This window comes from Thalassophryne amazonica, chromosome 16 (genome assembly GCF_902500255.1).
Source record: "Thalassophryne amazonica chromosome 16, fThaAma1.1, whole genome shotgun sequence".
In the NCBI taxonomy this organism is placed as follows: Eukaryota; Metazoa; Chordata; class Actinopteri; order Batrachoidiformes; family Batrachoididae; genus Thalassophryne; species Thalassophryne amazonica.
In genome coordinates, this window is record NC_047118.1 from 2,247,844 (window position 1) to 2,260,686 (window position 12,843).

The 12,843-nt window shown below is 45.2% G+C and overlaps 1 protein-coding gene across 1 annotated transcript in view; it reads left to right on the forward strand.

Annotated features, from left to right (window-relative positions):
- The window catches only part of ppfia3 (PTPRF interacting protein alpha 3), a 130,817-nt gene that overhangs the window by 72,987 nt on the left and 44,987 nt on the right, over positions 1-12,843 (forward strand).

The following is a 12,843-nucleotide window of genomic DNA, read 5'->3' on the forward strand; positions in this document are numbered from 1 at the left end:
CAACTCCTGCAGCTTCATGTACACATCTTAACCAAATTAACCACTCAGAGACCACATCATTTACCACAAAACTCTAGGATTGATTTGACAACAGCTGTAACAGTAGCACAGACTGTGCACAGCATGGAAATCAGCCCATGTGCATATGTGCCCCTCTCCCCCCCACTGTGAAGCAGGTAACAGCTGAATCCACATATCTTCTGTTTGCTGACACATACAGGAGTTTGTTTTTTTCCCCTGCAGACATATGCATCATCATAACCTTCTGAACATGTTCAGATGTTTGCTGTCGGGTGAAACCTTGCCTGTTCAGGAGGAAATGGATGGATGTTTCCATGTTTTAGGGGCCTGAAAATACTTTTCACACACTGCTGGTTACAGTTTCAACACTTTAAGTCAGATACTGTGCAAAAGCTGCATTGGTCTGCACAGATCATTACCAACCTGCAACTTTTCGTGGCGCTGTGCAACTGAGATTGTTATTATCTTAATATTTCTACTGAATTTTATGCAGCACCAAATCACAACAAAACTACCTCAAGGCACATCACACGGGTAAGGTCTAACCTTTCCAACCCCTCTGAGCAAGCACATAGCTAACAGTGGTCAGGAAAAACTCTCACTGCCATTTTTGAGGAAGAAACCTCAAGCAGACCGGACTCAGAGGAGTGACCCACTGCTTAGGCCATTCTAACAGTTGCAAAATTACAAAAAGTTACAAAAAAGTATCTCAAAGCCAAGCCCACAGAGTCGGAGGTCTTGATTAGGATGGGATGTTTTCATTTTCAGATTTCATTGGCAGGGTAACAGGGTATTCTTGACCAGTTTTTCAGCATGCAGCATCAGCCTCTCCGGTCCTGTATCCCGGCCTCCAGCAGTGGCACTTCAGTCGTTATTGTGAGTCTGTGTTGCCCTGGTTATCATTGTCATACACATGGTGAAGGTCATTCCCCATCCATTCATTCAACATACGACTCTTGAATTCCCTCGTTCAAGTCTTATCAGCAATCCCTCAGACAGAGAGGAAAAAGAGCAGAATCAATTAGGCAGAACTATCAACACCAAAGGCATTAGTTTCGCTAACAATAAATCAACAGAAAAGCAGAGAAGGTGTGAATGTGGTCGGCAGCAGCTAGTCCTATGCTTCAACTAACAGACCCACAATTTATATATAATGAAGCTGGGACCTGCGCCATTGTTAATAACACAATTTTAAAGTAGAGAGAGTAGAGAAATACATGATTAAAGAGATGACTCTTTAATCTGGACTTTAATGACTCCACAGAATCCGACTGTTCCATCTCCGTAGGCAGATCATTCCACAGAACAGCCGCACGACAAGAGAATGCTCTGTGGCCTGCTGACTTCTTTTTAACCTTAGGGACACATAATAATCCTGCATCCTGAGAACACAGAACACGGGCAGGTATGTAAGGTTTAATTAGGTCCGTTTGGCACCGAGGCGCTAGTCTGTGAATGATTTTGAATGATTAGAATGATCTTAAAATCAGAGCCCACACAGACAGGAAGCCAATAAAAAGAGGCCACAATCAGGGTAATGTGGTCAAACTTTCTGTTTCTAGTCAAAGTTCTAGCAGCAGCATTTTGAACCAGTTGGAGAGTTCTAATGCTGGACGGACTGTGGTAAGCCAGAGAATAAGGCATTGCAATTGTGCAGTCTAGAAGAGACAAAAGCATGGATCAGAGTTTTGACATCAGCCATAGAGAGGACGGAAGGAATCTTCATATTATTATGAAGATGTAAGAAAGCAGTCCTAGTGATTTCTCTAATGTGTAGGTCAAAGGATAGTGTGGGATCGAAAATCACTGTATGGTTCCTCACTTTATCATTATGATGTATGATACACCAGTCTAGGTTTAGCATTAGCTGTTGAAATTGATGTCTATGTCTCGCAGGATCAAAAACCATCATTTCAGTCTTTCAGTACTTCACATCCTGGAGCAACAGAATCCTCTAAAGTGTTCATATTTGTGAGATTACCTGCATTTATGTACAACTTAATATCTTCCATGTAACAGTAAAAATTAAATCCAAAACATCTCAGTATTTGCCCAAAGGGTGCTATATAGAGCAGGGGGCCTACAACTGACTCTTGTGCAACCCCATATTTCGTAGGGACAAGATCTGAAGTGATGTCATTGTACAGGACATAAAAAGCAATGAATTAAGTATGATGTGTCGCGGCTCGTCTTTTTGGTCTTCTCAGGATGTCGTCTTTTAGATAACACAAACTAATTGCAAGTGATATGCTAGAAAGAGGACACAACACTTTAGAATAATTCAGCCTTAAGCAAGATAAAATGCACAGAGTTTTTAAGTTTATTTAAGCCTTCGACACAAAGCTTAGACAAACTGAGTCCTCTAGAGAGACTGAATAGTGACAACCGCGTTCGTCTATTTATTGGAGACCCGCGGGCATCGCTCCTCCTTCGACTTTTTTATTTATTTCATTCCCAAGACATGGTTTTCTATTGGAAGCGTCCTCTAGTGAACCCTAAGCAGGTGTTAGGCCATTATTTCAATGTGACAAACGCTCCCATTAAAACATGAAGGATTTACAACTGATTTTTTTAAAAGACCTTCAGCCACAGGTGCAGCTGGCCTGAGGCCCCCTCCGCACGTGGCCTCAGCCACACGTGCAGCTGGCCTGAGGCCCCGCACGTGGCCTGCGGGAAAGCACCTAAAAGGCCTTGGAAAGCCCCTGACAGACTAATGACTAATAGAGCCCTTTTTTTGGGTTGAACACCTGCTAGTTCAACCAGAGGACATACAGTTCGGATCAGGACACTTGATAGTTCATCACAGTTCAAATATGGACCTAAAAATTCTTCTACAGTCCCTCCTCTGGGACTCGAAAGAGTCCCATTACATCAACTATACTCTTGGGTTGTTTACTGACAAGACATCCTCATTTGTGCATTGCAATAAAAAAGAAAAACACATCACTCGAGTTACTGATAACTCTGGTGCGGATATGAATATCAGTGATACTTCACACGGTAAATATATTGCAGTGCAGGTGAACCTACATACTAAGGCACAAGGTGAGCAATTAGCTGGATTATATCAACACAAGGTGACATTCAAACATTGAGTTTTGGTGTAATTCAAGGCACTTAAAATGGCCACATAAAACAAGTTACATCAACCTCTTAATCATGGCAAAGTAAAGGCTTCACATTGACATCAGTGCAACCAATCATCTTCTGGCATCTATTGACTCACTCAACCAGAGGCTCCAACCCATTATACTTGGTTCTACATATTATTTTGTTAAAGCGTCACACATTATTATTTAAATGCATCAAATAACCCCTACGTTACCACTATTTAGTCAACCAATCAAGAAACTATTCTAAGGTTAGCGCAGCTATGTCTAGTTAAATGATAAACACAATAAATGGTTTCCCTTCATGTCCGTCCTTAAGTCATTTGCCTTAGTCAATCATATAATGGTTTTCATTATAGGCCATTTCTCAACATTCTCCACTTTGTTTTTCTTCTTTTTCAGCTTGTTTTCTAATGCCCGTTTTGGCCAGACACCAAATTTAGGCAATGCATGTCTCTTGAGGCATGCTATAATTTAAGAAAAAAGGGGTCCCTATGGTGCATCTTTACTACTAAATCTACAAACACGCCGTGTAAGGGTCCCCTTTTTATAACTTTGCAATGTGATATCTATGTGTATGCATTTAGCTTTATCTGTGTTACGCAGATGATGGTAAGGACAGACATTTACCCAACCTTTCGTTACTAACATATATCCTTCTTTGTTTTTATTTACACTCAGATTTCTGAAACCAGTCCGCAATTCAAACTCAAGAACCAAGATCATAGTCCGTGTTCAGTGCCATTACGTCAGTCCGCGCTCCTCAGCATTTACTCAGCATCTGAAGTTTTGGGAGAAGTTGGGGAACATGGGGAGGTTGGCCTTTCAGGGGTAGTGGGGGAGGATCAGGAATTCTGGCTTTCAGACAGTCGTGCAGTTCTCTGATGGATCTTTCCAGCTCCTTGTGCTGCTTGGCCAGGTTGTACAGGGCCCCCAGAGAATTCTTGCCCACATTCAGGGTGGTGGTGGCCAGCCCTAGCTGTTCCCTTTCCATATGCTCCATCATGCAGGCTAGCATGTCCATACTAGACTGAAGACCACACAGTTGAGTATGGAGGCCCTCCTGAGCACAAGAGATGTTGGCATTGTCACTGTGTATCCTGAACAGGTATGCAGCTGTCTGACTTAGTTGTGGCATGATTTCCTCAAATAGCTCATGGGGAATGTGATTTGTGAGGGGCAGGAGCTGCTCCAAGGTTTTTGGAACAGACTCTTGTGGAAGACGAAGCTCTCGAACCAAGATTGCCATGTCCAGTAGGGTGACCATGACCAGATTAAGGTTGTGCAGTCCAGGGGACAGGAAGTACAAGGGGGAAGGCATTTCGTGTGTGGGGGGAGTATTGTTGATGTCGCACAGGCAAGTGGTTGGGACACTCTGGGCATTTAGTAGCCTGTACAAAGCTCCCCTCTGTCCTGGTGGGTGAGTTTCGACTAAGGTCCTACCCCTGCTGATCCTCCTCCAGAGGTACTGGGCTGATCAGAATATCTCTCCTGCCTTGGGGGTGGAAAGCTGGGGACAGGTCCTAGCAGTGAATTGGGTCTAGGATGCACTCGGGCAGTTGCTGCATATGGCCGACCTTGGCTGCCTCCCCTGGAGGGTATCGTTGCCCCTGGCACATGTGACTGTCTCCATGGCATCTGCGGAAGGGGTGTGTTCCTGAGTCCAAAGGGTCCTTCAGGTGATGGTGGAGTCCTCGGGCCGACTCTTGCTGCAGGCAGATTCTGTGAAGCCGTCATCGCCAGGTGCTGGAACGATGAAGATCCTTCTGTTGCCAACTGGTTTAGCTGCTGGATGGATGGCGGCTGTGGCGACCAATCATGTCTCGACCATCCCTCCTGCATATCCTCTTCTCCAAACAGTTCTGAGAGTCCAATCAGACTTGATAGAGGCAGATCAGGCATAGGTCCCTGATCAGGGGAGTCTGGTCTCTCAGCCATACTCCTGTGTCCTAGTAATATACATATACGTTCATTATTACAGCTCCATGTCATTCTTTCAGATATTGTCTATCCTATCCCTCATTTTTGTGGGTGCATGTGTGTGAATGTAAATGTGCGTGCATGTCTTCTTCCTCGTCTACAATATCACCAAGCACGGTCCATCCCAGTCCTCCCTATCTGGGGTGTACGCCACAATATTAGGGAGCTGGGGGCTGTCGGGGAGGATAATTGGTATTTCATCCATTTCCATATATTCTGGTTCTCTGTCTGTTTCGTTTGTGCTTTCTTCTAGGGCTCGGATGGCTAACAGTGGGAGCTGTCCTACTGTGGATGAAATCAATTTATTGACCAGAAATTTTATCAAGGGAATACCACAACATATTACCAGCAAGACCGCCACCCCTGTTAGTGCCAAGATTACACCTATCTGGTATAACCAGTCTTTCCATGATATCCACCCTCTCCTTAGAGTCCCAAACAGTGAAAACAGTGGGCCAATATTCATTCCATTCCCTACAATGTATCCAGAATCGTCAGTTTCATTTCTCCCTCCTATGGAGTTACTTAACAGTTCCTGTTGCATCTCTTCAAGTGTGATTAAGAGCTCTGTCAAATTTCCGTCTTCCCCTGTACGCATGGGAATAGCTGTGCAACATTCGGTGGCTTTGATCATAATACAAACTCCTTGTTCATCAGCCATCATCATCTCGATAGCTAATCTATTTTGCATTGTCATTAGCGAGGTGGCGTGAAGTTGTTCGGTTAAGGCTCCTACTGCTGCCAATGTCCAGTTCAGGTATCTTTGCTGATTATACCACAAGTAATTAATCCACTGCACCTCCTGGAACCTAGAACGGATTTTTGGAGTAACCCCGAACAGAGCCAATGCCCATCCCCATTTATCCGCATCTTCATCTGCTTTAACTCTGCTACTGTCTATGGCTTCTAACTGTCGGGGTATCCCTTCTGGTATCCCGTTTCTTACTGTGATGTTGTAGTCTGTTTTAAACGTCATTATTCCTCTTTTCTTACGAAGTTTCTGTGGCATGGGTTGTATTGAATTCGGCATTTCAATTACTGTTATTAGCTCCTGTGAGCATCACAGGAGCACAAAGGCCTTTCCAATTAGGGGACAGCGATGACAGGAGGTTCCTTTTTTGTCCGCATATCCAAAAGATGTCAGCTAAGGGTACCGTTCCCTTAGCTAAATTTGGAGTAGATACCCATGAAGCATGGGTGAGATTCAGTCCCATTACCGACCCCCCTGTGGCCGGTACTATTTGTTCACACTGTATGCCTGCTGCTGGCAGGGTGTGACAGACGGTAATGTTCCATGCTGTTTTGGCCGGTTTGTATTCTTGCTGCTTTTGCATACACTGTATGTGGTGTTTTGGCTGGGTCGTCCCTACCTGCCAATCGCTTATGTATTGTGCTACTAAGCCTTTAGCTATACAGAATGGGTGTATCATCCCTTTCTCTATTTTAATCATAGGTGGAACGGTTCCTTCTGTACTTAGGGGCACTGGACAAAGTTTACTGTCGGCAGCATATTTTTCATCACCTACTGCCATTTTCATAACACATTGTGTATAGCATTCTGCTTGGTCTGAGTTATGTTGGGGACTCCTATAACAGTTATTGATATCAGGTAGGGGTTTAGCCTGAGGTATCACACCTTTCCGGTGACAGGCTATGCAAGGCTTTTCACTGATCTGCCTAGCCGAAAATTTCAACCATTGGTAAAATAAATTGGTCTTCAACCCTTGTGTGCAGGCTAGGTCTGTACTGGGATCCCATCTCCCTAAGTGACTGCTTGTTTCTAGGCTTCTAATTGTCCTCTTTTTCCTTGGTTTGATTTTTACCCATTTTGTGGCTTCATGTACTGTAACAGTTACGTCTTGCTTGGTTTCCCTGCATCCTCTTTTATCACAAATTACCTCTATGTTGAGTGTTCCCTCCTCTTCACATTTGATGCTAATGGCTTCGCCTAATATGTAATCCCCCAGCTTTCCCTGTATTCCTATGTTCTTGTAGGCTTTTGATTTAATATATACCAAATTATATGTTTTTCCTGTGTTTAGAATGCCTTGTTTTGCTGCTATTGCGGCCATGGCCACGGCACAGTCTGTTGTATGTTTTGGATGTCTATTTTCTCCCATACTGACCACCAGTAGTATTGTCAATCCCTTGAATAATTCCTTAATCATTGCTCTGATGACTGTTGAGATGTGCTACTAGATGTGCTACTAAGTGAGCCGTCACTAGATGAGCTGTCACTAGGGATGTGTGATGTATCTGTGCTTTGTCTGGGTTGTACATCCTGCGGTTCTCCTGTCGGTAAATCTACTGAGTTGCTGTCCGAGTCTGATGTCTCCTGTGGCCTGTCTATCTGCCGGTCTGTATTTCTGTCTGTCTGTTGGCCTGCGTCTCCAGTTGTTTCTGAATCTGCATCTGAGTCTGTCGCTGCTCTATCTGGCAGGGATCCACTACTCTCTGAAGCTGTGCGTCGTCTTTGTTCAATCAGTCTCTGTGAGCGCCTTGGCCAGTGTTCGCCTGGCTGCAGGGAGGCGTGGCCTTCCCTCGGTGCTTCTTCTGGCTGCAGGGAGGCGTGGCCGTCCCTCGGTGCTGCTGTAGGGTCTCTGGCTTCTCCTGCTTCCCCCCTTGGCCCGGCGGCTCTGCCAAGACGAGCTTGCCGAGGCCGCAGGGGCGCTGGGCCACCAACCCTACAGCAGTGGTTTAAATGAAACCAAGTGTCCTTACCGTCTACTTTGACTGCTGTACGTGAGGCAAGAATAACTTTGAAAGGACCTTCTCGGCGGGGCCTGTCCCACTTCTTTTTGAACACCTTGACGTAAACCAGATCACCAGGCTGGATGCTCTGATTTTCGAGTGGAATCTCTGCTTCTCTGTCTTCTGTAGCACCTTTGACCTGCAAAAAGATAGTTTTGTGTATTTGGGTTAACTGTCCCAGATAATTATGCCATTCGTCTTGTAGCTGCTCCAGCGATGGTCCTTCGTAGAGTCCTCTCAGGTATGGAATAGGCATCGGCCGACCTGTAAGAGCTTCAAATGGTGTCAAATGGGTTAGTCGGTTAGTTTGTGAGCGCATTGACAATAAAGCAAGCGGCAACGCATCCAGCCAGGTTAGTTTGCCATTGCTGTCTGCTATGATTTTTGCTAGTTTGTTCTTTAAAATGCCATTAGCCCGTTCCACCGCCCCATTTGATTGGGGGTGATAAACACACCCAAACTTCTGTTTGATACCCAATTGTTTGAATGTTTCTTGTGTAACCTTGGCTACAAAAGCCCTACCGTTGTCAGATGAGATAGTATCTGGAATGCCAAATCTTGGAAAGACGTCTCGGCACAAGAATTTGGCTACCGTTTTATGGTCTTGATTTGCAGAGGCTACTACCTCAATCCATCGGCTGAATCTGCATATCACTACCCAAACATATCTCATTCGTTTAACTCGATTTTCAGCTCCCATGTCTATGAAATCCATCATAAGATGTCTGAATAGCACATCAGGGACCGGAATGTGGGCTAAAGGGGCTGTGAATGATTTCCGGACATTGTACTGTGCACATACCTCACACTCATTCAACAAACGGTCCACTGTTGCTGCCATATATGGTGACCACCAGACAGCTTTTAGTTTGTTCATAATTTGGACTCGCGAACAATGATCGGGTCCGTGGGCCCAAATGATTGCATGTCGTAATAAATTGGTGGGTAACACAAAATGTCCATGACTACTGCGCCACAGCTTGTCCGCTGGCCCCTGACTGCGTGTCTCAATAGCGCCTCGTTTAACCCACATTCGTTTTTCTTCTCCACTGGCCCTACTTTGAGCCACTATCAGTGCGTCAAGTGAAACCAGTGGGGCACAATCTTGGATGGTTAGCAGGGGAAATATATTTTCTCCTTGTGCTCCTTTGCGAGCTGCGTCATCTGCTAGGTTGTTACCTTGAGCTATGATGTTATTATTCTTTTGATGACCTGCACATTTAATGATGGCTACCTCAGACGGTAATTGGAGAGCTTGTAACAGTTGGGAAATCGCTTCTCCATGAGTGACAGGGGTGCCATCTGCTCTCAGGAATCCCCTTTGTTTCCAAATGTTGGCATGTACATGACATACGCCATAAGCGTAGGCTGAGTCTGTGTAGATATTAACACGTTGATCTTTAGCTATCTGGCAAGCCATAGTTAAGGCTTTGATTTCTGCCAGTTGGGCTGAACAAGGCTGATCAATTCCTTGGGACTCCAGTAATTCAAAGGTTTCGCCATCCGTGTTTAGTTTAACAATCCCCATACCCGCATGCAATCCCTCGGCATCCCGAAAGCATGAGCCATCCACGAACAGGGTTAGATCTGCATCTATGGCGTGATTATACAAATGTTCTCTGGCTCTCAAAAATTTCTCTGTCTCTGCCACACAGTTATGTGGAGTACCATCTAACGGTGTGGTCAATTTGGTGGCGGGATTCACCGTGTGACAACGTTGTATTGTTATTTCTGGAGCGGACAACACAACTTCATATCCAGTGCGTCTAGCTTGTGTTAAGACAAAACGTTGACTGGTTAGCAGGGCATGTAACTGATGCGACGTGTACAACGTTACTGCATGTCCCATGATTATGGATGATGCTTTTTGAAATGCAAAGGCAGCTGCTGCTAGACCCTGATAGCATGGTGGCAATCCTGTTTCAATGTTGTCAAGCTTTGTACTATAATAGGCCAATGGTTGTTTTCCTTCATTTGTTTCCTGCATTAGTACAGCACAAGCATATCCAGCTTTTTCAGTAACATACAAATGGAAAGGTTTCCCATAATCTGGGTTACCTAACGCGGGAGCAGATTGCATGTCTGTTTTTAGGGCCTCAAAAGCTCCCGTTGCCTGATCTGTCCGGACGAGGAGAGCTGCATTGCTTGTTTGCCCCACTGCTCTAATCATGGCACGCAAAGGTGCAGCTTTTATAGCATAATCACAAATCCACGGCCGACTGTACCCTGCCATCCCAAGGAATGAAAGCATCTGTCCCACTGTTTGGGGTTTGGGAGCCTTGATTATAGCCTCCAATTGGCTTGGGGCTATACATCGAGTGGTCCCACACAACTGTCTTCCCAAGTATTCTACTTGTTGTTTGCAGAACTGCAATTTGTCCTTACTTACTTTATGACCTCCATCTGCCAATGCATGCAATACAATTAATGAATCTTTTTCACACTGTTCTTGAGTCTCTGATGCAATAAGGAGATCATCCATATATTGCACCAATGTACTGGGTATATCAAGGTGTTGTAAATCTTCAGCCAGGACTTTGTTAAAGATGGCTGGGGACAGGTTCAGTCCCTGAGGTAGCCGTGTATACGTTAGCTGTTGTCCCAGAAATGTGAATGCAAACAAATGTTGTGAGTCTGGGTGCACAGGCACACTGAAATAGGCTGAACACAGATCGATTACTGTGTACCATTTTGCTCCAGCAGGGATGCTTGATAGTATAGTATGCGGATCAGGTACTATAGGTGCATCCATTTCTATAATTGCATTGATAGGACGCAGATCATGTACCAGCCGATACTCTTTGGTATTGTTTTTAGGGATAGGATAGATAGGAGTATTGCATGGGCTTGCAGTTTTTATTAGAACTCCAGCTGCCATTAGTCCCTTAATTACTGGTTTTATGCCTTCAATAGCCTGAGGTTTTAATGGATACTGCCTTTGGTGAGGCAGTTTTGCTCCCGGTTTTACTTTTATTTTTACTGGTAAGGCTGTTTTTACTAGTCCTACATCCGTTTTGCTTTTGGACCACACCACTGGTGGTATTTGCTCTAACAATTTCTCTTGTTGGGCCGATAACACCATCTGTCCCTCTGGTCTAGGATTGAGCTCCACTTTTTGAGCTATAGCCTCATCATTTACTTTTAAATTAATTTGTATAAACTGCTGGTCTTTTGACAGATGTACTTGTGGACTTTCCATGTTTTGCCATTCTTCAACTTCTGAGGCTGTCTTTACCATTGGACCTAGGTCATGGGATTCGTACTTTTCTGAGACTAAAAGGGTCACATGAGGCGTGGCATTTGGCACTTGATACCATTGTTGTTCAGCTGAAGTTAGCTTGACAGAAGCTGCGGCCCCTTGGGGGCCTAAATAAATTTCTGTGGTGGTTATGTGAAACAGCCGTTGATTCATCAATGCATCCCAGCAGCATGCATAGTCAGTTTGTTCTTGTTTAGCATCGAACATCAGGGTGACATGTAAAGGTAAACTAGGTGTACATACTGCTTCATAGTGTTGTTCTGCCCAGGGCTTCCATTTTTCCCATTCCAGTTGAAGATTTGAATTTTCTGGTTGTAACTTCAGCCAGTATACCATGGGTTGCACAGGTCGGACCTTGTTTTCCATGTCCATAAGCACCATAATGTTGGCGAGTGCTTCGTCAGGAAAGTGTATTTGCAGTCCTTGGTGGGTACACACTATCTGGGTTTGTAGCTTACATAAAATGTCTCTTCCCAGCAAATTCACAGGTGTATTTTGTGAGTATAACAGGGGTGCTTCAATTGTTTTTCCTGCAATCGTTACAGGAAGTGGGAGTGTAAAAGGTATTATTTGAGTTTTCCCAGAGAAGCCGATGGTCTTAATTACAGACCCAGAGAGGGGGAGATGAGCGCCCATTTTCCCTATGCAAGAGTATGTTGCCCCTGTATCCACCATGAAAGGGAAATCTCTGTTTTGTATATTAACAGTGACGGTTGGCTCTTCCTTAGGTATCATCGAAATAGCCAATGCCACCGTTTCCCCCTCTGTCTTCTCTAGGCCTCCCTATTGCCAATAGGCAGAGGGTCCAACCCAAGGTCGGGCTGGACAATTTCTCATTCGATGTCCAGGTTGTCCACAGCTCCAACACTCATTAGAGGGTTGATCCCCTATTGGGGTTGTTGGTCCCATAGGCGGTCCCGCTTGACTGTTCCTGGGAGCTGAGTTTTGGAATCTGCTTCCAAATGTAGGTTGGCGAGATCCTCTTCGCCACCCTCCTCTTTGACCTTGAAAGTTCCGTGACTCTCCTCTCCACCCATGACTGTAGGTGGGTCCATTTCCTTCTTCTAAGGCAGTTATCCATCTCCCAGCTCCTTGGGTGATGTCTGGCAGTCTGTTGGCCAGCCCCACCATGTCTGTCCAGCTCCATGGGGTATACACATGATGACCATTTCTAACCACCAATGGGCATATGAGGTCTTCGTCCTCCTCTTCTTCTGTGGGGGCTCCATACTGTCTTCCAGATCGAGTGCGACTGACTGGTTCCAGGCAGTCCATCCAGTCGGTTATATTCTGTTCTAAAGCCGCTATGTCTTTGGCTACACATTGTTGTCTTTGCCTGAGTCGGGCCTCTTTTGCACTCTCAATGATGATCTCACCAGAAATTTTTCGGGTGGGTGGCTCTATAATGTGATTCCCTTGATTGGGCGTCGATTGTTGTAATATTCTTCTTTCCTCGGCGTCCCTATGTCTTTGTATTCTTTCCTTCGCTAGCCGAAGTTGCTCAGCTAGTTCTTCATTATCTCTTCTGGCCAGATCCAGTGTGTCACAGAAGCTCTTGTGCCACTCTTCGGAGCCTCTATAGCCTGTGAAGGTCCAGTCGGCTGACTTATGGTGGGAGGGGACGGTTTTCAGTGGACCTCGATGTGCAGGCGGAGCCTTCAGGTCTCTCTCTTTATCCTCGTCTGCCTCCGTGTCACTGTTATTTGTGGCCCCCCCTGCTGG